Source organism: Terrapene carolina, unplaced genomic scaffold (assembly GCF_002925995.2).
Source record: "Terrapene carolina triunguis isolate 2854851 unplaced genomic scaffold, T_m_triunguis-2.0 Scaffold68, whole genome shotgun sequence".
Taxonomy (NCBI): domain Eukaryota; kingdom Metazoa; phylum Chordata; order Testudines; family Emydidae; genus Terrapene; species Terrapene triunguis.
Window position 1 is genome coordinate 34383833 of NW_020664419.1, and position 23939 is coordinate 34407771.

Consider the following 23939-nt stretch of genomic DNA (forward strand, 5'->3'; position numbering starts at 1 on the left):
AAGGAAATGGTCATTCTCTGATATACTCTTGTGAACACTGAACAAAAAGCTTGATACATCTAGCGCATGGTTCTAATTTTAACCAGGGACTATTAGCTCAGGTGTCCCAGCTCATCACATTTATGAATTTGAAGCACCACCAGTTGGTCTCTGAGATGCACAGGATACAGGCTATCCATGTCTTTATAAATCCAAATCAACACTTTCAATTGCAAATGGAAACAAATTGGGAGCCAGTGCAGTTTATGGAGCACAATTGTAATGTGCTCCATGTGTAAATTATTGCTACAGAACCCCTCACATTCTGTATTCTAACAGAATTGCTCTTTTTTTAAATTTATGGAGATATCCTATCTCCTAGAACTGGAAGGGACCTTGAAAGGTCATCGAGTCCAGCCCCCTGCCTTCACTAGCAGGACCAAGTACTGATTTTGCCCCAGCTCCCTAAGTGGCCCCCTCAAGGATTGAACTCACAACCCTGGGTTTAGCAGGCCAATGCTCAAACCACTGAGCTATCCCTCCCCCCTCCTAAGCAAAAGGTGGAATGAAGTATCCTTGGACACCAATATTGTCTGCGCATCCTGAAACAGACAAAGATCTAACAGGGCCCCTAGACTATGGACATTTTTAGTTATAACTCCTGGTTATACATATCAAGGGGCAGAAATCTCCTCTTTGGCCAGATACTGGGAATGCTGAATGACCAGTCCATCTGAATCTGATGAATCACAGAACAGCTTCCTGGTGGCACTGCAGCCCACATTATTTCATTCTCTCATTATGGCCTCCCATGCACAATGCAGAAAAAGTATGACAGACTAGAATCTTGTGTTACCCCCCATAAGAGAGCCCTTGAGGGAATGAATCATAGCGCATTACTATATTCTAGGTCCTCTCAGAGACTAAAGAATAGAGTACCTGAAGCATGACTTCATCTAGGCCTTTTCAGGTCCAGAGATGTGTTAACAATACCTCATGGTCAAGTGTGTTCTGATACAATGGTGGTAAACGTTAAAGCAGTAAAAGCAGCTAATGTCCTAAACCAAGTTTTATTTTAGAATCAGAATATCAAAGGAAAATATATGAACACAACTTTTGCAAAACTTCAATTTTGAAAATCTTTGGATAGCTTTTACCTAGATCCCTTGTCCCTCCTCCCCCAGCCCAAAGTTAGGATTTCAGTTTCTTCCCTTTGGAACTATTCCCTGTTCACATTGGTCTCGCCTTCGATAGAAACTTTCCCCTCTTGTTTTTCTGCTAGCTGTCCCTTCAAATTTGAGATAAGCAGATGCAGCTGCAGTTTGCCATATTGCAAATGTAGGCTGTACATATGTGATCTCTGTCTACTATCCACCAAAGGGACCAGCCCAGTCTCTGTGCCACGCCAATGCCCAGTGCTACATTGAAAGGGATGGGTCAAGTAAATCTGAGGGCTCTAGATATAGCCAGTGATGCCTCCACACAACCCTCTCAATAATCTTCCTCAACGAAGAAGTTTACCGGCAGGGTGATAAGTGTCAAGTTTATCAGAAGATGGTTTTGCTATCAGGCCTTTGATCATTCTCTCTTTTAAGAGATGTAAGTGCTTTGTTCTTCTGAGGGGAAGCATCTATATTCTCCACCAATAATGAAATAAATGTTCCCACACTATTTTAACAACCCAAGTGGGGTTTGGCCCTGTTATCAGCTCACAGCCTGAAATACCTAGAGACAGAGACACCGACTTTCTAATGTACCAGGGGGTGCTTGACCCCTGCTCTGACCCAGGCCCTGCCCCCACTCCATTCCTTCCCCCAAGACGCCGCCTTTTCCTGCCTCCGCTGCACACCTGCCCCGCCTCTTCCTGCCTCATTCTATCCCTCCCCCAAGCGTGCACCATCCTCTCTCCTCCCCCTCTGAGCTGATCCGCGGCAGGCAGGAGGCACTGGGAGGGAGGGAGAGGCACTGATTGGTGGGGCCAATCATCTGTTTGGGTGCTCAGCATCTGCTGTTTTTTTTCTGTCGGTGCTCCAGCCCGGAGCACCCATGAAGTTGGCACCCAGGCCTCTAGAGTGAGTGAAACTGGATGGAATTCAAATAAGGCTTAAGATTTATATTACATCAGTCTGCTACCAAGGCCTCTGCCAATCTAATCCAAATCCAAATAGTTTGATCCATGAAGTTAATAGAAACCACTTCAGAGTGAAAAAAACTCAACTGTAACCCAGAAAAAGACAAACTGGATTCACCAGGTTTCTACCATTGGAACAGTTCTCCTGATCAGGATTTTCCCTACATCACAATTGTGGTATATAGAGCTGGGTGAAGTATTTCAGACAAATAGTTTATTCAACAAAAAATGCAGTTTTGGCTGACTCCAAAGTAATCACAAATTTGACACACATTCACTACATAGTTTCAGCCAAATTGTTTTGGGAGCTGTGTTCCCTCTAAGCTGTGCGGTTGGGCGGTCGCCCAGGAGTGATTCAAGTGCCGCACACTTGATTAGCAGAGCCGCACACATCCGGCAGGGTGTGTTCAGGTGTCCTTACCCCCCACTGCTTTGCAGCCACGTTGCTCCTGCAGCTGCTTCTGGGACCTTCCTGCTGGCTGTGCAGAGCAGGGGGGAGGGGAGTGCTGATTGTCAGGGTGTCCTCCTCCCCCCGCCTCTGTACCTCATCTCCGCAGAGCAGGGGAGACAGGACAGCCTGGCTTAGGACTCGGAGCAGGAGAGAGCTGCTGTGGTCTGAGGTCTGAACCAGCTTTTTAGGTGAGTGAGTGCCCAGTCTCTGAGACTTCCCCAGCAGCCAGCACACACACTCTCTCTTTCTTTCCTCCTCCTCCCCCCAGAGTGGGGGAGGAGAGACAGAGCTCAGGATGGAGCAGGAGAGCTTTCAGTGAGTGCCTTAAAGAGACAGTGCACAGCGTCTCTCAGAAACCTCCCCAGCAGCCAGCACACACACTGTCTGTCTATCTGACTCTCTTTCTCTCTCTCTCTCTCTCTCACACACACACACACACACACACACACACACACACACACACACACACTCTCTGTCTCTTTCACACTTACCTCCCAACATATACTTGTATTATTGTTGTTGTTACTTCTTGGTACTTCCTGCAATGCACATATATTCTCTGTAATTTTATTCTTTCAAAGTGTGTTACTTTAGTTTTTTGACTGGTCTATGCATTTCATAATTTTTATTTCTCTTACACTTAAATTTAATTCTTTGAGTAGTGAGTTCTAAAATGCTAACCTGTCCTAGCTGAAGTAATTATCCCCATGGTAACTTTTTAAAAATATATATTATATCTAGATTTTTTGTTTCTACTGGTGGCGCACATCCACACATACCTCAGTGCACATAACAAAATTTATTCCGCACATGGATGGAAAAAATTAGAGGGAACATTGGCGAGGGCTAGATTCACAAAGGGACTTAGGCAACATTCACAAAATGGAACCAGGAGGAGGAGAAGGGGATGAGATGCCCCCTACCCCATAAAATATAGCCCCCTAGTTAGGGTACTCACCTGGGATGTGGGAAACATAGGTTTGAATCCCTGCTCCAATGACTGTTTAATTATTAATACAAAATTGAACAACTGCACCAGGAAAGATTGAGAAACCTGTTCTAGAATAGCTAATAGCCTGATGGTTCGGGCACCCACTCCCCATCTGAAAAGGGGGACACCTGGGTTCAGATCCCTGCTTTAGAGTGGGGATTTGGAGCTGGGTGTCTTATTTCCTAGGTGAGCATCCTAACTACTGTGCTACAGGTTATAAGAAGGTGAAGGAGGCTCTTCCTTTACCACCTGTTCTCCTAGTTTGTGAATGTAGACCTTCATTAAATGCCTGGGAACAAAATTTTTTGGGTGTGTTTTGTTTGACCTAAAATTAATTTTTAAAAACTTTTTCAAGTTGCTGAAAATTCCAAAGAAATTTGATTGTTTGATTCAAAACAAATTGTTGTGGATTATTTTCAGAACTGGCAGCAAACTGAAAAATCAGATGTCCATTCAGATCTAGAGAGAGGATATTTAAAAAGACTATATACCATTCAGAGTGCTTCCTGCCTCCCTCAGGCCTCTAATAATATTAATTATTCTTATTAATTATAGTTATGATTCACTAGATCATACTCTGTTTAATAACAATTGCATTTTTAAAAAGTAGCCTTTGTTTTCAGATGTAGTTCACTATTTATTCATGTTTGTTATTGCTTTTTTACCTTTTAAACATTTTAGGCATCTGAGCTGAGTGAAATTAGTGGAGTTTTCCTGATAATATACTGCCCTTTTTTGGCCAACTCACATTCAGCAATCATTCACCTAGATACTGCAAAAAATAGTTATGTGTTCTTACTATTAACTTTAGCAACGGGGCTCTAAGTGTTTGTATGTATAAATCAAGTGATAGTGACTAGAATGGTATATTGAAGGATATGAGGTTGTTTTTGTAAAAACCTTCCTGGAATAAAAAGTTATCAAATCAGACCATTAACTTAGTATGGCTGAAACAATAATTACAAAGTTATCCATAAATCCTTTCAAAGAAAGAAGGAAAAGTCATGCATAAAGATGGTTCTTTCTGTTGCTGTAATTTCATGTGCAGGAGTTGTGCAATTCACAGTTTTGACCCATACATGGAGGCTATCTGGAGACCATTTTGCATATTCATTAAGGTAGCAAAGCTTTTCCTTCCCAGCAAGTCAATATTTTGGAAGGGAAGATTCTGTCAGAGAAGCTTGGCAGCTGTTTTTCCTACACATAAGTGTCTTATTTGCAAGGGTGGAATGAGGGAAAGCTCCTCTATCATTATCAATACTAATGCAGAAAAGACAGAAGGGATCAATTAATATTTCTGTTCTGTATTTGGGAAAAAAACAGATGATATGGTCACATTATATGATAACATTATTTCCATTCCACTAGTTTCTCAAGACAATGTTAAACAGCAGCTACTAAAATTAGCACTTTTAAATAAGCAAAACTGTATAACTTGCATCCAAGAGTTGTAAAAGAACTGGCTGAGGAAGGGTGTGGACCATTAATGCTGATTTTTAAGTAGTATTGGAACACTGGGGGTGTTCCAGAAGACAGGGAAAAACTTTATGTTCCGCCAATATTTAAAAAGTGTAAATGGGATGACCTGGAAAATTATAGGCCTTCTGTCTGAAACTGATCTTGGGCAAGAGGCTGATATGGGAGTCAATTAATAAAGAATTAAAGGAGGGTAATATAATGAAAATCAGTCAACATAGGTTTATGGAAAATAGATTCTGTCAAACTAACTTGATATCTTTTTTTTTTTTCTGAGATTACTAGTTTGGTTGATAAAGATAATAATGTTGTCGTAATATAATTAAATTTCTGTAAGGCATTTGACTTGGTACCACATCATATTTTGATTAAAAACCTAGAAAGATATAAAGTTAACATGGCATACATTAAATGGATTAAAAACTGGCTAACGGACTGGTCCTAAAATGTAATTGTAAATGGGAAATCCTCATTTAGTGAGATCCTATAGAGACTAGTTCTTGGCCCTACACTATTTAACATTTTATCAATTACCTGGTAGAAAAATAAAATCATCACTGAAAGTTTGCAGATGATTGGGGAGTGGTAAATAATAAAGAAGACAGGTCACTGAAACAGAGCGATCTGGATTGCTTGGTAAATTGGGTGCAAGCAAACAATATGCATTTCAATATGGCTAAATGTAAATGTATGTGTCTAGGAACAAATAATGTAAGCTGTACTTACAGGATGGGGGACTCTATTCTGGGAAGCAATCACTCTGAATGTTGTGGTATATAATCAGCTGAACATAAGCTTCCAGTGTAATGCTGTGGCCAAAAGGGCTAATGAGATCCTTGGATGCATAAACAGGGGGATCTCAAGGAGTAGAGAGGTTATTTTACCTCTGTGTTTGGCACTGGTGTGACTGCTGTTAGAATATTATGTCCAGTTCTGGTGTCCACAATTCAAGAAGGATGTTGATAAATTGGAAAGGGTTCAGAGAAGAGCCATAAGAATGATTAAAGGATTAGAGAACCTGCCTTCTAGAGAGAGACTCAATGTGCTCATAGATTCTATGGCCAGAAAGGACCATTGTGATCATCTAGTCTCACCTTTGGTGTAGCACAAGTCACAGAACTTCCCAACATAGGTACTTCTAGACTGCAATAAAGTCACCCCTTACCCTTTTCTTTTTTTATGCTAAATAGATTGAATGCTAAATAGATGTTAATAAAATTAACATGGGACCCATTAAATGGATTAAAAACTGGCTAACTGATAGATCTCAAAATGTAACTTTAAACAGGTTATCTTTTTTAGGGTAGAGAGGCTTTGAGACCCTCCTCTCACCCACATCCTTCAGGAGGAAAGCTTTGTGCCTACCCAGAACAGTAGCAGAAAGTGGCAGAGGTAATCGGCCTCTTGCCCCACTTTTGAATACTACAATCTGGAGCTTTTCCAACTGAAATACCTGGAAGGCTACAGGTTTATGAAGAAGTCCCAGGTAACTGAAGACTTAGGACAACTTGGGAGCAATGTGTATTGTGAGGTGTCTGATGTTGCCAATTTAATGGTAAGTGTCATGAAATTTGATATTTTGCTTAAAACCTGCGGGCTCCTGGAGTCATGTTATTACTTGAAAATCTCAGCTTTCATTTAAAAAAAAAAGTTTCTAACAGCCATGGTGGCTGATGAAGCTTGAAAACATGAATTTAAAGGACCCAAACCCAGAAGGCAATAAAAAGATCCAAATTTTATTATTTTTAATCTTACAATTTTTAATCCAATCTCGTGATTTTGGGGGACCTGTCTCATGATTTTTGAATGCTTGGGGTTGGCTATCTTGGGAGTCACTAATGAGGAAGATGCGAAGTGCAACAACAGAGGATACTACCATTAAAGGTTGAAAGGGCTGAGGTAAGGGATTGGGGTTAACTGAAATTGATGTTTAGACTTGATTGAGTTCTAGGGATGGACAGAAGTTTGTCAAGGTTATTACTTTAACTGAAACCATTAGTACATATATCCAGGCGAGAAGTGGCACGGGCGAGCGATGTGCTGGCCGCGGCTTCTCGCCGCCCCCATTGGCCCGGGACGGCGAACTGCAGCCAGTGGGGGCCGCGATCGGCCGAACCTGCCACGTCAGCAGGTAAATAAAACTGGCCCGGCCCGCCAGGGTGCTTACCCTGGTGAGCCGCGTGCCGAATGTTGCCGACCCCTGATGTAGGCTAATGTAAAAGGCAGTGTATTATGTTTCAATGGATCGAATTGTAGAGCCAAATTCATACATGACATAAGAGGTTTCAACTCCATTGAGATTCAAGGTCTGAATTTGCCCCATAATGTCCCGTCCAGGCCTGCATTTAACATAGTACTTTAAGTCTTTTTGAACACGGAAATCTGGTTCTCTAATACATATCTCAACAGCAATGTTAATTAAAAGGGTTCTTTCATGCATAACTTTTACTGTTAGAGAAGAAGTATCTTTCTGTTTCTGTATGGTTAGTATTTTGTTTAACTATTCTGCAAACCTAATCAGCCTTTAAATACCTATAATGACTGACTGCACTGCTAAAAATAGAGATGGGAGAAAAGATTCCAGAAGCATATAGAGACCTGTGCAAATTAGGCAAATTTGAATTTGCTCTATCAAACTGGGTTATTTGTTTCACTGAAAATTCACAGTGCAGTATAATAGATTTTAAATCTATTTATTGCATATTTGTGAACTTTAGACATGCATTAGTTAAATTTCCTTGCTTTTAACTAAGTTCTTTTTGAATGCAATTGCAACCTGAAAATATTAATTGAAAAGAAACAGATTTACTCATTGGTATCACAGTCCTGAGCCATGATCTGAGAAATTTGTAGGACACATTAGAAAGTTCACTAACAGAATGTAAACCTTCTTAGTGCACAGTTGCTGCCTATTTAACTTGGGTAATAGCCCCAATCCTATTTAATGTACTCTTCTTAAGTATGCTTTACAATGGAATGAAAACCACCCAGAATGTGAAAAGCACCATATAGTCGCTCAGGGAGGACTAAATTGTGTGCAACTTGCACAGTGGTCTTGCTCAAGAGGCATTATGGCTCAGGAGGTTCTCCCTCTCAGCTCTCTGGCATACAGAAGGATGGTGCACAGGCTTCCCCGTTTTGCCTGACTTCACTCTGTGCCTGGCTAATATGATCATTTTTTGTATCTGCCCTTACTCCTCCTCCTCTGCTATTCTTTGTCATACTCTTGGGTATCATGTCTGACATTCAGATTGTAAGTTCTTTGTAGATAGGACCTCTCTTTCTGTATTTTTCTGAAAAATGTCTATTGCACCTTTGTGTGCTGTGAAGTAATACTAAATTATAGTCGTCATAGCTATCACCGTATTGCAATAAGCAGGATTTTGGGGGGTGCTATTTTGGGTATTTGTTGGATTCATCTGAACTGCCTGCTACTCTTGTTTTGATATTATCTCAGACTTTTTAAAAAATAGGTGTTAGACAGAGGCACTTAGGGTGCAGAGGTCCCATGCTGCCTAATGTAACACTAAATCAAATGACTAATGTAAAATGTATCCTTAAGTAATGTATAGAGCTGGAGAGCATTTAACTTTGCTTTTTCTACAACAGCTCATGTCCCAGGTGGCCCTGCCAACCCTTCTGATAATCTAATTAGAGCCTAATCTGTTTACTGCATTATATTTTGGGTCATAAATTCACCAGGTTGGCAGATGTTGTCTGGCTCCCAATTTCAGAAGCCTGGGCAGTAAACTCCAGATGAAAAGTTGCTGTCCAACTGTGAAGGCTGACATTTAAGAACGTGGCAGTCTGTCAAAATAAAAAAAGGATTGTAATGTGGACTCCCCTGTGCCCCATTTCAGATCAGAATGTTTGTTTAGCTGGTTTTCTCTCATGATGGTGGGGAGTTAAACAGCAGAATTCAGATACTTAGGTTTTCTTCATCTCTCTTCTATAAAAGCCTTAATAGAACAGAATGCTTTGAAATATACCATATTAAATGAGAACATGCTTGTTCCACAGTAAATGTATATTTGACACAAGTCAGTCACAAACAGTACACCATCAAATCCTCTGCCCTGAGTGGCCAATCCTGAGCATGATTGTGCAAACCTTACCCATGTTGAGTAATATTTAATACCAGGGACTGCTAGTGTGAGTTCAGTACAACATGATGCCCTGAGAAGGGGGGAGGGATAGCTCAGCGGTTTGAGCATTGGCCTGCTAAACCCAGGGCTGTGAGTTCAATCCTTAAGGGGGCCACTTAGGGATCTGGGGCAAAAAACTGTCTGGGGATTGGTCCTGCTTTGAGCAGGGGGTTGGACTAGATAACCTTCTGAGGTACCTTCCAACCCTGATATTCTATGAAACGCTGAACATTTACAGCTCTCATGGACCTCACCTCTCAATATTCAGCCCACACTTTACTGGCCCCCTTTTTGGCACTATAGTGCATGGGGCTATTTGGAAAAAGGTTGCTTAGCCTTGGTCTAATATATATTCATTGTAAGACACAGTATTCAAGCCTCAGATTCAGTTACAAATAACAACATTTCAAAAAGTTGCTTATTCTAATATGTTAAAACAAAACAAAGGATTGCTGTTTCTTTCTGTGCAATTTGTATTCAGGACCAAGAATTCAAGCCTGTTAGTAAACATAGCATTTTTAGATTTGTAATTTCCCGTTATGAGCCATGCCCCATTACACAAGCATTTGGAAAACAGCTGATCTTACCAATTTAAAACTGATATTCTTAATGACAAATTGTGGCTTGAATACTTGGAACATGTATGTATACAGTACTTCATAAAGACAGGAATGCTTGATTCCAGCTGTTCTCTTCAGAGCTAGTCTGCAAGACTGGTGAAAGCTGGGCCAATTGTTACTTTAAGCACAGCGCTGAGCAAAGGCTGTAAGTGTAACATCTCAGGCATGGCCCTGGGAAGCACTGTAATTCAGACACATCTCACAATGCCTCCCTTTCTCACTCCTTGTTCCTGGGGATAAGTAGTAAATTGCTCCCTCACCTCCAGCATGCTCTCAGCTACTCTGACCAGGTGCTAATAGAAGGGAAGGAGCCCCTGTCCCAGACCATTCCCAACCCATCCTCACACACTTTCTACCCATCCCTCTGGAATAACTACAATTTACTCCTTCATGCCTGGACCCAAGGTTCAGATAGTCCACACAGGGTATGTCGACACTGCAATAAAACACCTGAGGCTAGCCTATGTCAGATGACTCAGACTCACGGGGCTCAGGCAGTGGGGCTATAAAATTGCAGTGTAGATGTTGGGGCCCGGGATCTCAGAGCCCGGGCTCCACCCTGAACCTGGACATCTATGCTGCAATTTTATAGCCCCACAACCTGAGCCCTGTGAGCCTGAATCAGCTGACATGGGCCAGCCACAGGTGTGTTGTTGCAGTGTAGACGTACCCCAGAATTTGACATTCCTGCACGTAACCCAGAATTTGACAGTACTGCAGTCAGCCATTTTATATGTTCAGCCACTGCCAGCTGAAAAACCAAACATCACATAGCTAGGAAAATCTTAGGACTTTGTGAGGCAAGGTCCGACAGCTGCATGCATACCTGCAATTTGTTAATCAGAATGGGAGAATGGGACAGAAAGTTAACAAGTATGGAAGAGAGTGAGTGAATAGCCATGTTGGTTTTAAGTGCCCTGACACGTTGTTGTTATCACTAGAAATGTTTTGATGATAAGAGATGAGTAGTTTTGCTAAAATTAGAATTGTTGATGCACTAGGAGTCACTACAGGTTATGTGCTGTGTTTGAAGTTAGCTATAAAAGATTAGGTGAAAGAATATGCTTTGGAGCAGTCCAAGGAAGCTTTCTTTGGGCAAGGATTTGATAGCTAAGTTCCCCAGCAGCTAGACAGAAGTCAGGACCCTCCAGAAGCCTGGCTGCCGATCACTTGGAACCATTTCTTAACTTTGGGTAACTATAAAAGTTTTGAAATGCTCTAACCCTACCATGACAACGTGTGTGTGTGTGTGTGTGTTGAGATCTATTTAAAAAGTAGTTTTAGATGAAAGTACTTCTGGTTTGTATCAATTATTTATCAGACCGATGAGCTGTGCCCCCAATTGATTTATTCCTGACGCTGCCTGGAAAGAAACAGTTAAGTTATCACTGCTTTGGGTTATGAGAAACCCAAGGTAACAATATCTGTAAGGTTTAAGGAGGATTCTTACTCTGTATTTCTCCTCTGTGGGGGTACATAGTCAGGATCACAATCTAGACACGTGAGAGGAACTGTTAAACTGTTATCATATTTAGTTTCATATATTTACATGGTATTGTCCAAGAATTCCAGGTTCCAGTGTATATATAAAATATTATGTTTATTATGTATTCATTACATACCACCCAACCTTTCTAGCTACACCCTTAGAATAAGGGTTAATCATACAGCCATCAAAATAGTGTGCTTACCTCTTTTCATCAGTAGATCTCAAAGCATTTGACAAAGGAGGTATTATTCTCCCCATTTTACAGATGGGGAAACTGAGGCCCAGAGAGGTGAAGTGACTTGCTCAAGTTTGCCCAGCAGGCCAGTAGCTGAGCTGGGACTATAAGCCAGGGCTCTTGATCACCACTCCAGTGCTTGTTCCACTAAACCACAGCATATAGCAATATGAAACATAGACTAAAAGGTAGTGAAAGTCTCCGAAAATGACCATTATCTACATAATTTCCAGTATCTGGAGTAAAGGACACAAATTTTCCATGCCTTAGACATCCACACTTGGGAGTCTCTTACTATCCTACTTCCCTAAAGGACTCCGTAGCTGGAGGGGTCTAGCATGGTGGGGAGAGCAGCCTCCTGGGGCTACTATTCCCCATCCTGCACAAGTAGGCATGGGGACACACGGACTGGGTGGAACCCAGTTGCTCCCCAACACGCCAGCAGTGCAACCTGAACCAGTGTGGCCGGGGAAGTAATCTGCTAGGTATAGTTCAATAGCAGATGACTTCTCCTCTGGAGTAAGTCAGGAGCCACAATTCTCTCCTTGATCTGCTCCTGGGGTGGAACACTTGTCCTTGGTCCTTTACTCCTGGCAGATTGTCAACTAGCCCTATATTATTCTATTGACTAACTGTTCTGAGAAAAATAACCCATTTAATATTCAGTTCAATCTTTGTAGAGTAATATTTTCTTAATATTCTGGCAATATGAGATGATTCAAGATACATATTCAAATCCGTCAATACAATTTTAGTAATAGATACAGGAAAAAGCAGCTTGGTCTTTCTCAGTTCCCCTTATGTAACTATAAAGAAAATCAAGGCATTTCACATATAAATTAAGTTACAGATTCAATTACATCATAAATATTTGTGGCACATCTAAGCAACTTCGTACTGTACAACATCCTCTTTATTAATCAATGTTTTACTTGTAGGATGTCAACTACTCTAAAAAATATTATGAACTAAAGAAAAAAGATAATTCTTTAAGCTTCTTATTACCTATTTTTCTTGACATTTTGAAAGCAAGCTTTTTTCTATATTCAGATTTATGTTTCATTTTAGATACCACTGATATCCAGAGAATATCCATATTTAAATTACACTTGTAATAATATTTAGTACAGACTTCAATGAGACTGAACTGATGAGTAACTACTAACCCATAAGGGTGAAGTGTTCACAATGGTCCTTTGTAAACAGCAATACATGTTTTCTAGCCCTCATGATGAGTAGCACTTTACTGCATGAGCAGTCTCATTAAAATCAGTGGGACAGTGTGTATAGAATCATAAAAATGTAGGATTGGAAGGGACCTTGATAGGTTATCTAGTCCTATCCCCTGAGGCAGGACTAAGTATTTTCTAGACCATCCCTTAGAGGTGTTAATCTAACCTGTTCTTAAAACATCCATTGATGACAATTCCACAACCTCCCTAGGTAATTTGTTCCAGTGCTTAACTACCCTTACAGTTAGGAAGTTTATCCTACTCTTTAACCTAAATCTCCTTAGCTGCAATTGAAGCCCATCTCTTGTCCTGTTCTCCGCGGTTAAGGAGAACAATGTATCGCCCTCCTCTTTATAACAAGCCTTTATGTACATGAAGACTATAATAATTTCCCCAATCAGTCTTCTCTTCACCATACTAAACAAACTCATTTTTTCCAATCTCTCCTTGTAGGTCATGCTTTTAAGCCCTTTAATAGTTTTTGTTGCTCTCCTTTAGACTTTCTCAAATTTGTCCACATCTGCCCTGAGGTGTGGTGTCCAGAACTGGACACAATACTCCAGTTGAGCCCTTTTCATTGCTGAGTAAAGTGGAAGAATTATTTCTCATGTCTTTCTTACAACATTCCCACTAATGCATCCCAGAATGATGTTTGCGTTTTTGCAACTATCACATTATTGACTAATATTTAGTTTGTGATCCATTATAACTCCCAGATCCTTTTCTGAAGTACTTGTTCCTAAGCAGTCATTTCCCATTTTGTATTTGTGCAGTTGACAAGTCCTTCCTCCATATAGTGTTTTGCATTTGTCCTTATTGAATTTCATCCTTTCCATTTTAGACCATTTATCCAGTTTGTCCAGATCATTTTGAATTCTAATTCTGGCCTCCAAAGTGCTTGCAACCCCTCCCAGCTTGGTATTGTCTATAAACTACTCTCTATGCTATTATCCAAATCATTTATGAAATTATAAAAAAAAAATTACCCAGGACATATCCCTGTGGGATCCCACTCGATACGCTCTTCCAGCTTGAATGTGAACCATAGATAACTACTCATGAGTATGGTTTCCCAACCAGTTGTGCACCCACCTTTTAGTAGGTTCATCTCTAGGCTATATTTCCCTACTTTGTTTATGAGAAAGGCATGTGAAACAGTATCAAAAACCTTTCGAAAAGTAAGGCATTCTAAAGTGTTACTCAATATGAGAAAGGGTATCAGAATTTGGCCCCTAATGGATCACTAATAAACTATTCTTCAATATTTCAAAAATTGTTCCGAATAATATTTGAATAAAACATTTGAAACAGGCAACTTAAGCTTTAAACTACTTAGCAACTGAAACATGATAGTAGAGTCTCAATAGAAAAGCTCAGATTGGAAGTTCCTGGGTGCCCTCAAGTCAGAGTCCCGGGGAAATGTGTGAGGTGTCTACTGGGTTGATGATTACACAGATTCAATGTACATAGATTTAGGATGGCCATAGTGGAACTTGCAATCCCATTTGTAGCTGGTCAGGGCCTGTCTAACTATCTCATGCCCAGCTTATGAGTTAGGATACAGTTCATTCCCCAACCCAGGTTTTGTATGAAGAAGGGTGTATTTAGCCATAATTTTACTTCGTTAGCTATATGGTCACTATTCTCCAGCACGTTATCATCAAGATTTATAATGTTACTTATTTTGTCAAACTTTCTCATAGTGTGGGCTACATGTTAGTAGAGAGATTGTCTTGTCAACACCATCCCCTGCCATTCGTGATTATATGGATCACCACTCTGCTAATTCAGCAGGCCCTCTCCTGACCCACTTGTGATCACATAACATCCCCCCGGGAACTACAGCAATTGCCTCTATGGAAGGGTAATATCTGAAAAATATTTAATGTATTTTAGCTTTATTTAATGCAATTTAATAGCTGGAAATAAGGAGAAGAGCCAACACCATGTGACAGCAGAGAGTTTGAGAATATTGGGTTTAGATGACACCAAAAATAGTTCAGTATGTAGCATTTTAGTGGACTACACAAAAAGTTCCCAGTGGATGTGAATTTTCAAGTGCTAATTTGGACTGCCACATTCATTATAATATTAATAGATTCTAAGATGATGGTTTTGTGTTCCCAGCTGTGGTCACTTTACCCAGTGATGAGAGAAACCCAGAAGGTAAACAAAATAAGACTTTTAAGACTTTGATGTGCCTGTGTAATGCAGTCTGCCACATAGATAAGAACAGCTACTGTTCTGACATCATATGTTTCATATCTCGCAAAGAGTAACTCACTTTCAGATTTATTAAAGTGACATTATAAGAAGGTAATGTGCTTACACTGTTAATAACTTCAGCAGCACTCTAATACGCAATAGGTGGCTTATGTTACTTGGTTCTACAACTGCAACTTCTCTTAAAGTGGAGGTAGTCAAGAAAAGTATTAGTGGGGTTGTTAACTTCTCACACTGAAATTCACCCCTTCCATGAAGAAGGCCACTGCAGACCTATGCAACACATAAGTCCCACTCAACATAGGTTTTAAATTGGATTTAAGTAGTCCATAGGTTAGAGGCCTAATAACAACTCAATAGTGATTAGACAGCTGGTGTGCTGAGATCATTGCTTGTCATGCTGACCAGTATTGCCTCATTTTTCCCTTTTGCTTCTATATTTGTTGTCTGTAATCAGATGTTGTCCCTTGTCTGACACTTAAACTGTAAGTAATCCTATTGGGGCAGGGAAGATGTGTTTCTTCTGTGTTTGTATAGGACCTAGCACAATGGGGTCTTGGTCCATGAGTGGAGTTCCTAGGTGCTACCACAGTGCAAATAAATGATAATAATAATGTGTTGACCCTCTATACAAATGCTTTTAAAATCCATTTTAGGGGTCAAATGGGACTGAAGCGATGCATAGTTCTTGTGCTGGCCATCTCCATCAGGGTGTATTTCACTCTCACTGCTCAGTTTTGGCTCTTGGTAAAAAAAATTCTTGTGCCATATTCTCAACAGAGCAGTTCTTTAAGGAATCTCATATAGACAAAGAGAAAGAAGTATTCTCTTAGGTTGAGGTGAGAAATTCACTTCTATCAGCAGCTGCAGCAGTGCCTCAAGGTGGCATTATTGAATTATTTGTTTATTTTGTCTTTCCCCATGGCTTTTGGTTGTCTCCGATGAATTTGTTTCTAGTTCAGTAGTCTGATGTATTCCCGTTAAGTCATCAAGGGGTACTGAAGAGTGTAAAAACAGTAGTATTTAGGAATGTCATAGTATAAGCGTTGCCTTGGAAAGTATAAAATCAGCGTTGCAATTCACAGTGCTCTCTTCCAAAAAGTTACTTACAAAACCTGAAAATATGAAAAACAAAGAGCTCTGTAGGCTTTTGTGGATTTTTTCACACAGAAAGCAGATTTTGATTTTTACTAGTTTCACTTTGGATATGAAAATGTTGGCATCTGCCCAAAATGTCTGCAGTAAGCTATTTTCATAATTGAAAACTGATTCTAGGAGTTGTGCTCCTCCGATCTAAGAACACAAATGACATCATGTGTGTCCTGTCAAAACTAGACAACATGGCTTGATTTTCAAGATACTGAATACTGAGAAAAAACAATGTGCAGATCGGAAATGACTCAGACCGTTTTGGTGAATAATTCTGAATCAATAATAAATAAGAGAATATGGTAAACATCTCTCAGACAATTTGGGAACAGAAAAGGGCTAAATTCATTAAATAAATTATTCACTGTGAATTATTCACTGATAGATGAACCACAGAAATTTTGTAGATTTTGTCACTACAAAACCTGAACCTCTTGGATCTAACAGCCAGTCTGGACATTTATCAAATTGATTTTCCTGTAAGATTAGAGGTCTGGTGGGGATCTCTCTCATGATCGTTTGATGCCTCTGCTGGCATTTCTGGATGAAACCAGGAAATTGCACTGATGTCTTAAACTGAAAACAAGTAACATTTATTGGACGAGCTTGGAACAAGCCTTTATGTGGGTATCTAGGGCTGGAGGTGAGCATGCTGTGAGTTTTGTGCAATTGCCATTTGTAGTTGCAGTTCCTGCACTCAGTAAAGTAACAGGGAGTGCAAGGGCTGTTCCATTAGTAGACACTGTTGGTACATGGCTCCCTGAAGGGAACAGGGAAGGGAAGGAACCTTGAGGGTGTGAAGTTTGTCAGCCACACTGCAGGAAGCAAGTGGCAGCATCATAAAAGATGATGCATCCTGCACAGTTCCCCTGCATACTGGGTCATTCTCATTGTCCCCATGGTCAGTCCCTCTGCCATGGGGGAACCTCTCACCACTGGGCTGACGCCTCCTCCTGGTCACTCTGCGGATTCGTTTGAGGTCAACACCCCCATCTGCGATTTGCACACCATCACTCTGGCTCTCCGTCTGGCCCATAGCTCCTCTCTCAGCCACTTCCTCTTCACGACTTTGGTCTGACCCAGTATGGCCGTTCTTATGTTCTTATTGTTCAGAAGATCCCTCAATCTTCTCTCTTCATTTTGTAAACACACAATATTGCTTTGTTTTGGCAGTTAGCAAAAACCAACCCTTCACATTTATGGAGAGCCTTTTTGTGACAGGTTCCTCCAGACATTAGAATCTGCCTATCTCTCATGCAATGGACACTGGAAAATTTTCTTTCTTCAAGTAGTAAGGTCCACAGTTGTAACATACCCTGGGGAAAATGAGAGATCGCTTTTCAGTAGCTTAGTGAACAACAAAGTCCTCATGCTATGCAACAAATAAGTTCACACAATTCACATAATTCATGTGTTACCCCAAGTAAGAATTTATTCAGTTGTATGGGCATAGTTTTCCTCACAGATGTGAACTTATTTCAGTTGGCAGGCTTTTCAGTGGAAGTGGAGTATCCAGTGATTGACAGAGCTGAGTTCAGACCGCAAAGCTCCAAGTAGGGAAAAGACCATAGTCAGGTCAGTGTGGACTTTGCTACCTTAAGAAAGGACATTTTGGGAGTCAGCACATATAAAATGTATGCACTGTAGTCATACATTTGTTCCAATGTAACTTTACTTATTTGATTATTAAGATGCAGGCATTCCCTCAAGATTACAAAGTGACAGCAGATTTATAGAGTGCTACTAAAGAGATGCCCAGAATGGAAATATTTTAGGGCATGATATTTATTAAGATAATTACTTGTACCAGCACAGTTCGATAGATACATCAGCCCATGCATTATAGAGTGCTGCTCATTAATAATTTTTTTTGCAGGTCAGAAAGAGGATATTTTACTTTCTAAATCAGGCATATCCAGTCCCCACCAGCAGCTGTCTCCCTTATCACTTCCCCACTGAGTGAAGGGATCGATTAAAACTATATGTAACCCAGACCTGCTGGACATGGTGCTCTGTCCCCCTCTAGTGGCACTAGAATACCTAGAGATTGATGAGTCTGCTACAGCCTTGGCTAAGGCTATGGCTTTTAACTCATGCAGTAGAGGCTCGTACACAAGCTTCAGAGGTCCCAGGTTCGATCCTGATGATGACCAGGGTCTGTCGACGTTACAAATACACGGATTTAGTCCCTATCTCTTATGCTTCCAAACAATGAGTAATGGACAGTTCTCATGCTGATTGAGTCAGACTCTTATACTGTCCTTTCTTTGTTTCTTCCCTTAGGCCATGTTAGTTAGATTAATTAATCTTTGTGAAGTGATTTGAAAGTGCAAAGCATCATATAAACGCTAACTATTTGTTATTAAGTCATGAGGTGGCCTGAGAGAGCACCATGGACTTACAGATGCCTGGCCTATACTGTTCAGTTCTGTGCCATGTTGCCTGTTGCTCATTGCAATGATAGGTCCCTTCAACCTCAGGCACTGGGTCTTCCCTTGGCTGATAAGAGCTTCTCCTTTTCTCCATCACTCCCTTTTTCTTTAGAGCTGATTGAGATGTGGCTCTTTCATGCCCCTCTGTCAAGGGCTTTGGCCCTTGGGCTAGATCCGCTCTGTCACACACCATATAAACTGTACTATGGTCACAGTGTACTTCTAAGTACAATAATGCATAGTTGAAATGAATACATTGCAACAGTTTTCTTTGTATCTATTCTCTGAGGAAACAGCATCCTAGATGGATCTAGAAGGCTGCATATTTTTGCCTATTTCAACTCACAGATGTCGTTAGTCTCTTATGCTGCAGCTGATACCAAGGACAGCTAACGTATGGGGTATGTTTGATCAGTTGAGTCTCATTCTCCTTTGCAGCTTGACTGTGTGACTAGTTCCCATTAACTCTGCCAGTGTGTTTAGAATTGCAAATTTGATTCCCTTATACAGCAACTTGATATTAAAATGTATTAATAAATACTTTTAGCAATAATAATAGTATTTACACAGGCTGTAGCAAACATTCAGGGTGTAGGGTAATAGTACCATGGATTTAGCAAGAGTTCACATAGGGATATGCTTAATTGTTATGCTGTGCTAAAATCCTTGTGGAATGCTGAGTGCATTAGAATCCATGGTAACAGTGCTTGGGTACAATACCTTATTACTGAGATGTTGATAATAGAAGTCCATTTAACAAGAACCAAATGTCAGGGTTCTAAGAGTAGCAGGTGGCACTATTTGTGCCTGAAGTAAACACAAACACAGTGCTTTTGTTTAAAAACAGAGATAAAATAAAGGCTATTTGTTGTAGTTGGTTTGTTTGTTTCTTTCTTTTTTTACTGTCTTAATGTACAAGATCCAAGAATGAGTAGATAACTGTTTGAACTCCATCCACCAGAAATATAATTGCTAACTTATCAATATCAATACCAAAGCTCCTAGCTTACAATATCAAATGTTCTGTGTTTGAGTCCTGCTAGGGCAAAAAACATTCAATTATATGGTCTTTGGAGTAGGGATAGGGTGACCAGATGTCCTGATATTATTGGGACTGCCCTGATATTAGGGGTTTTGTCTTATATACGCAACTATATTCCACTCCCCCCCCCCCCCCCAAAAAAAAGTCCTGATTTTTCACACTTGCTATCTGGTCCCCCTAAGCAGGGACTATGTTTTCCCTGTGTTTGGAAGGCACCTAGTACATTTGAATAACAAGGGCCAGATTCTTTCTGCCTTTGACTTCAGTAGGAGTTAGGCATCTAACTGGTTTAGGTGCTTTTGAAAATCCTATTATATGCTACCTTCATCTTTATGTGCCTACATACCTTTGAAAATCTGGCCTTAAGTCACTTCTGGAAATGGAATTTAGGCTCTTTTGAAAATGTTACCTATTACCTAGCACATGAACTAAAACAAAATAACAAGCTTATCACTTCCCGTGAACTGTGCAATGTACATAGTGCATGTGTGTACATACTTTCAGTGACACCAAATCTCATATATTTAAAAAGGAACATAAATTCATAGTAAATGATCATTACAATTCCTAATCTCCCACTCACATGTCTCATTCAGACAACATTTACTATGGGTGATATGTTTGCCATAAACCAATTTTAGGGGGTGGGAGTTGATCTCTACCAACGCAGTTGTTATTTTCCTGAAAATTTGCAGGGATGATCTAAAGGGGCTGACCTCATGATTGAGCATGAGATTAAAAATAATTCATTTCTAACATGAAAGTCTGTTGCTTCCCATCAGGATTTTATAGATTTGATACCCATATTTTCTTTAGTTCAGGCCATGAAAAATGAAAAATGTTCAGTGTCAAAAATCTTGTTCAGGAAGGTTGTACATGAACAAAGGAAGTTCCCACCTAGACATTTTCTGTCCTTCTGTGATGAAGTTCATTTGGAAATATTTCATGATTCTTTTGCTTTGTTACACCACTGCTCATAGTCCCTCCAGAAGTATATCTCCATATCCTGTCTCTTCCATCTGCATTACATCTGGCACAGGGAAAGCAGAATAGATCTGTGAGAGATCTTGAGGCCTAAGGAGCAGCACTAGCCAGAAGAGAAATGGAAGATACTTTGACAATGTGAACTTGTTTCTTAGACATGATGGACATGACTGGGAGTGGTTTTAGTTTAATGAACTTTATCTCAGGAAATCAAAATCAAAACTGGTGTCCAGGTCATATTTTATACACTCAAATTTGCTGGGTTTGGAAAAAATGATCTATTTGGGCTCAGTCTTAGCTAGAAGGGCATCTAGACAAGTGCAGGAACTACAGAGCCTAGAGTTCAGTCTGAGGTACTAAATGTAGTTATCTTCCTGTATTAACTCTATTTTAAAGGAGGGCATTACACTTAATGGGGAGTACCACTCGCTACTGGCCACACAATGAATTTGAGAGTCTCAAGTAAGAAAAGGCCCAACACTGAGCTGATGTACAAGTTGAGTTGATTTTCAGTCTAGAGGGTCGTCACTAGCGTAAATGATAGAAGGCTGTAGCATACAACATGGATTAAATACTCTGTGCTACCAATAAAGCCTAGCTTGTTGTGTATTTGGTTGTCGTGGTAATAGAATCTTGTTGTTGCCAGGGCAATAGAGTTAGATTATTAGGGGATAGCACAGCCAGTTTTGGCTGGTTTTTGGTTAGTTCAGTGTGTGGCAATAAATGGCTGCTTTTCAAGGTTTATAGCTCTCTGCATCTCAAGTGATTTCTTCCTAAAACTGTTGCCCCCAAGGATATAACAATGTGGCGATGAGGATGGGATTCCTGTGCTGCCCCAACAACAGAAGGAAATAGAAGTCAAGGTACAAAAGAAAAACCTTTTTGCTGTTGGAAGGAGGTGAGAACTGGCTTGTTTGCACTGACTGTGCAAACTGAAAGTAAAATCATGGCTACACTTACGGGGCCGCTGGAACCAGGAGACTATAGTGCAATGGCACATATATACTGAGCGTTTTGATCTTTTTGTTATTGCAAATGACATTACAGAAGAGAAGAAGGTGCCAATATTCTTAAGTGTTGTAGGGGCTAAGACCTACTCCCTGCTACGCAGCTTGCTACACCCTGTTAAGCCAGAGACCAAATCTTACAGTGACATTGTGGAAATCCTGGGGTCCCATTTTTCTCCAAAACCATTGGTAATTGCTGAAAGATATAGGTTCCACAAAAGAGACCAAAAGGAAGATGAAACAGTTGTACAATTTGTAGCAAGTTTGAAAAAGCTTGCGGAACACTGTGAATTTAAGGAGATATTAAATGACGCCCTACGTGACAGGTTAGTGTGTGGCCTGCACAGTGAAGCTATATGGAAGCGCCTATTGACAGAGGCTCAGCTTACCTTACAGAAGGCTGTTGATATTGCGGTCTCCATGGAACTGGCTACAAAGGAGGCGCAATACATCGGTGCATCCCCTAAGGTGCATAAGGTGTCACAAGAACCTAACCACAAAACTGTGGGGAATCAGGAATGTTATCGCTATGGTAAGCCGGGTCACCATGCATTAGAATGCTGTTGTAAGGACCTGGTGTGTTAGGGTGACCAGACAGCATGTGTGAAAAATCGGGACAGAGGGTGGGGGGTAATAGGAGCCTATATAAGAAAAGGACCCAAAAATCGGGACTGTCCCTATAAAATTGGGACGTCTGGTCACCCTATGGTGTGTCGACACTGTGGCAAAAAGGGACACATTGAGTGTGCCTGTAAACAAAAGAAAAAGAGGCCTGTGGTCTGGCCGACCAAAAAGGGAAATCTGCATATCCTAGAGCAGACCCAGGGTGACCAAGGAGACACCTCATCACAAGAAGAAGTGCCACTCCACGTTTTGTCTTTGGTAGTGGGCTCTCATGAATACTGGGTAGCCCCGTTGTTGGATGGCAAACCTATACGCATGGAACTGAACACCGGTGCAGCCATCTCACTGGTCTCTGAGACTGTGTATAAAGAAAAGCTACAGCATCTTCCGCTTAAGGCAACAAAAACTGTTCTGAAGACGTATGTGGGAAAAACTGTGCCCATGCTGGGCACTACTGATGTTAAGGCGGAGCTCAATGGGCAGGCTACTAAATAGCCACTGTTTGTGGTGAGAGGTAATTACCCAGACTTAATGGGTAGGTCTTGGCTTAGGAAGATTCAGCTGAACTGGGCAGAAGTGCACCGAATGACTAAAGAAGAAACCGGTCTGACTGCTATACTAAGGAAATATGCTGCTGTTTTTGGAGAGGATCTGGGAAGTATGAAGGGAATCACTGTGACATTGAACATTAAACTTGGCAGTCAACCAAAATATCTGAAAGCCAGAACTGTGCCATATGCCATCAGGCCAAAAGTTGAAGCAGACCTGGAGCGCCTGGTCACAAATGGAATCCTAATACCAGTTACCCATAGCCCATGGGCAACTCCTATCATTCCTATAGTGAAGAAAGATGGCTCCCTCTGGATTTGCGGTGATTTTAAAGTCACTGTCAGCCCGGTGTTGTGTGCAGAGCAATACCCGCTTCTCTGCATTGATGACCTCTTTGCGGGCCTGGCTGGGGGACAAAAGTTCAGTAAGATTGATCTGAGTCAAGTGTATTTACATATGCCCATCGATGAAAAGTTCCAAGAGCTGTTGACTGTTATGCATACAGGGCTTTATCGATACTGTCGCCTACCCTTTGGAATAATGGCTGCTCCTGCCATGTTCCAGAGAGCTATGGACCCGATCTTGTGTGGCTTGCCAGGAGTCCAGTGATATCTGGATGATATCCTGGTCACTGGAAGGAATGAGGAGGATCACCTAAAGAATTTCGAGGCTACCCTACAAAGACTGGAAGAGTATGGCCTACGAGTCTGCAAAGACAAGTGTGAATTCTTCCAGACCTCTGTTGAATATTTGGGACACATCATTGATGGTACGGGTCTTCGTAAGGCCCCTGCAAAAGTTAAGGCTATTGTGGAGGCTGTCCCTCCTCAAAATGTTAGCCAGCTTCGCTTGTTTATAGGACTATTAAGCTATTATGGAAAGTTCATCTCACAGTTGCTAAAAACCACTTGACGAACTCCTTGGGCAGAACAAGGCCTGGAAGTGGACTGAAGTGTGATGTTGCATTTAACAAAGCTAAGGGTGCATTGCTAAATTCTGAAGTTCTGATGCACTTTGATCCATCCTTACCCCTACAGTTGGCCTGCGATGCCTCCCCTTATGGACTGGGAGCAGTTGGGTCACACATTATGCCTTCGGGAGAAGAGAGACCTATTGCTTTTGCTTCATGCACTATAAGCAAAGCAGAAACTAATTATGCCCAAATCGAAGGTGAGGCATT

At 41.0% G+C, this 23939-nt stretch overlaps 1 protein-coding gene across 1 annotated transcript in view; it reads left to right on the top strand.

Moving 5' to 3' along the window:
* Window positions 1-23939, top strand: part of GRM8 (glutamate metabotropic receptor 8) — a 470840-nt gene that overhangs the window by 226303 nt on the left and 220598 nt on the right. The gene's annotated exons all lie outside the window — the stretch shown is intronic.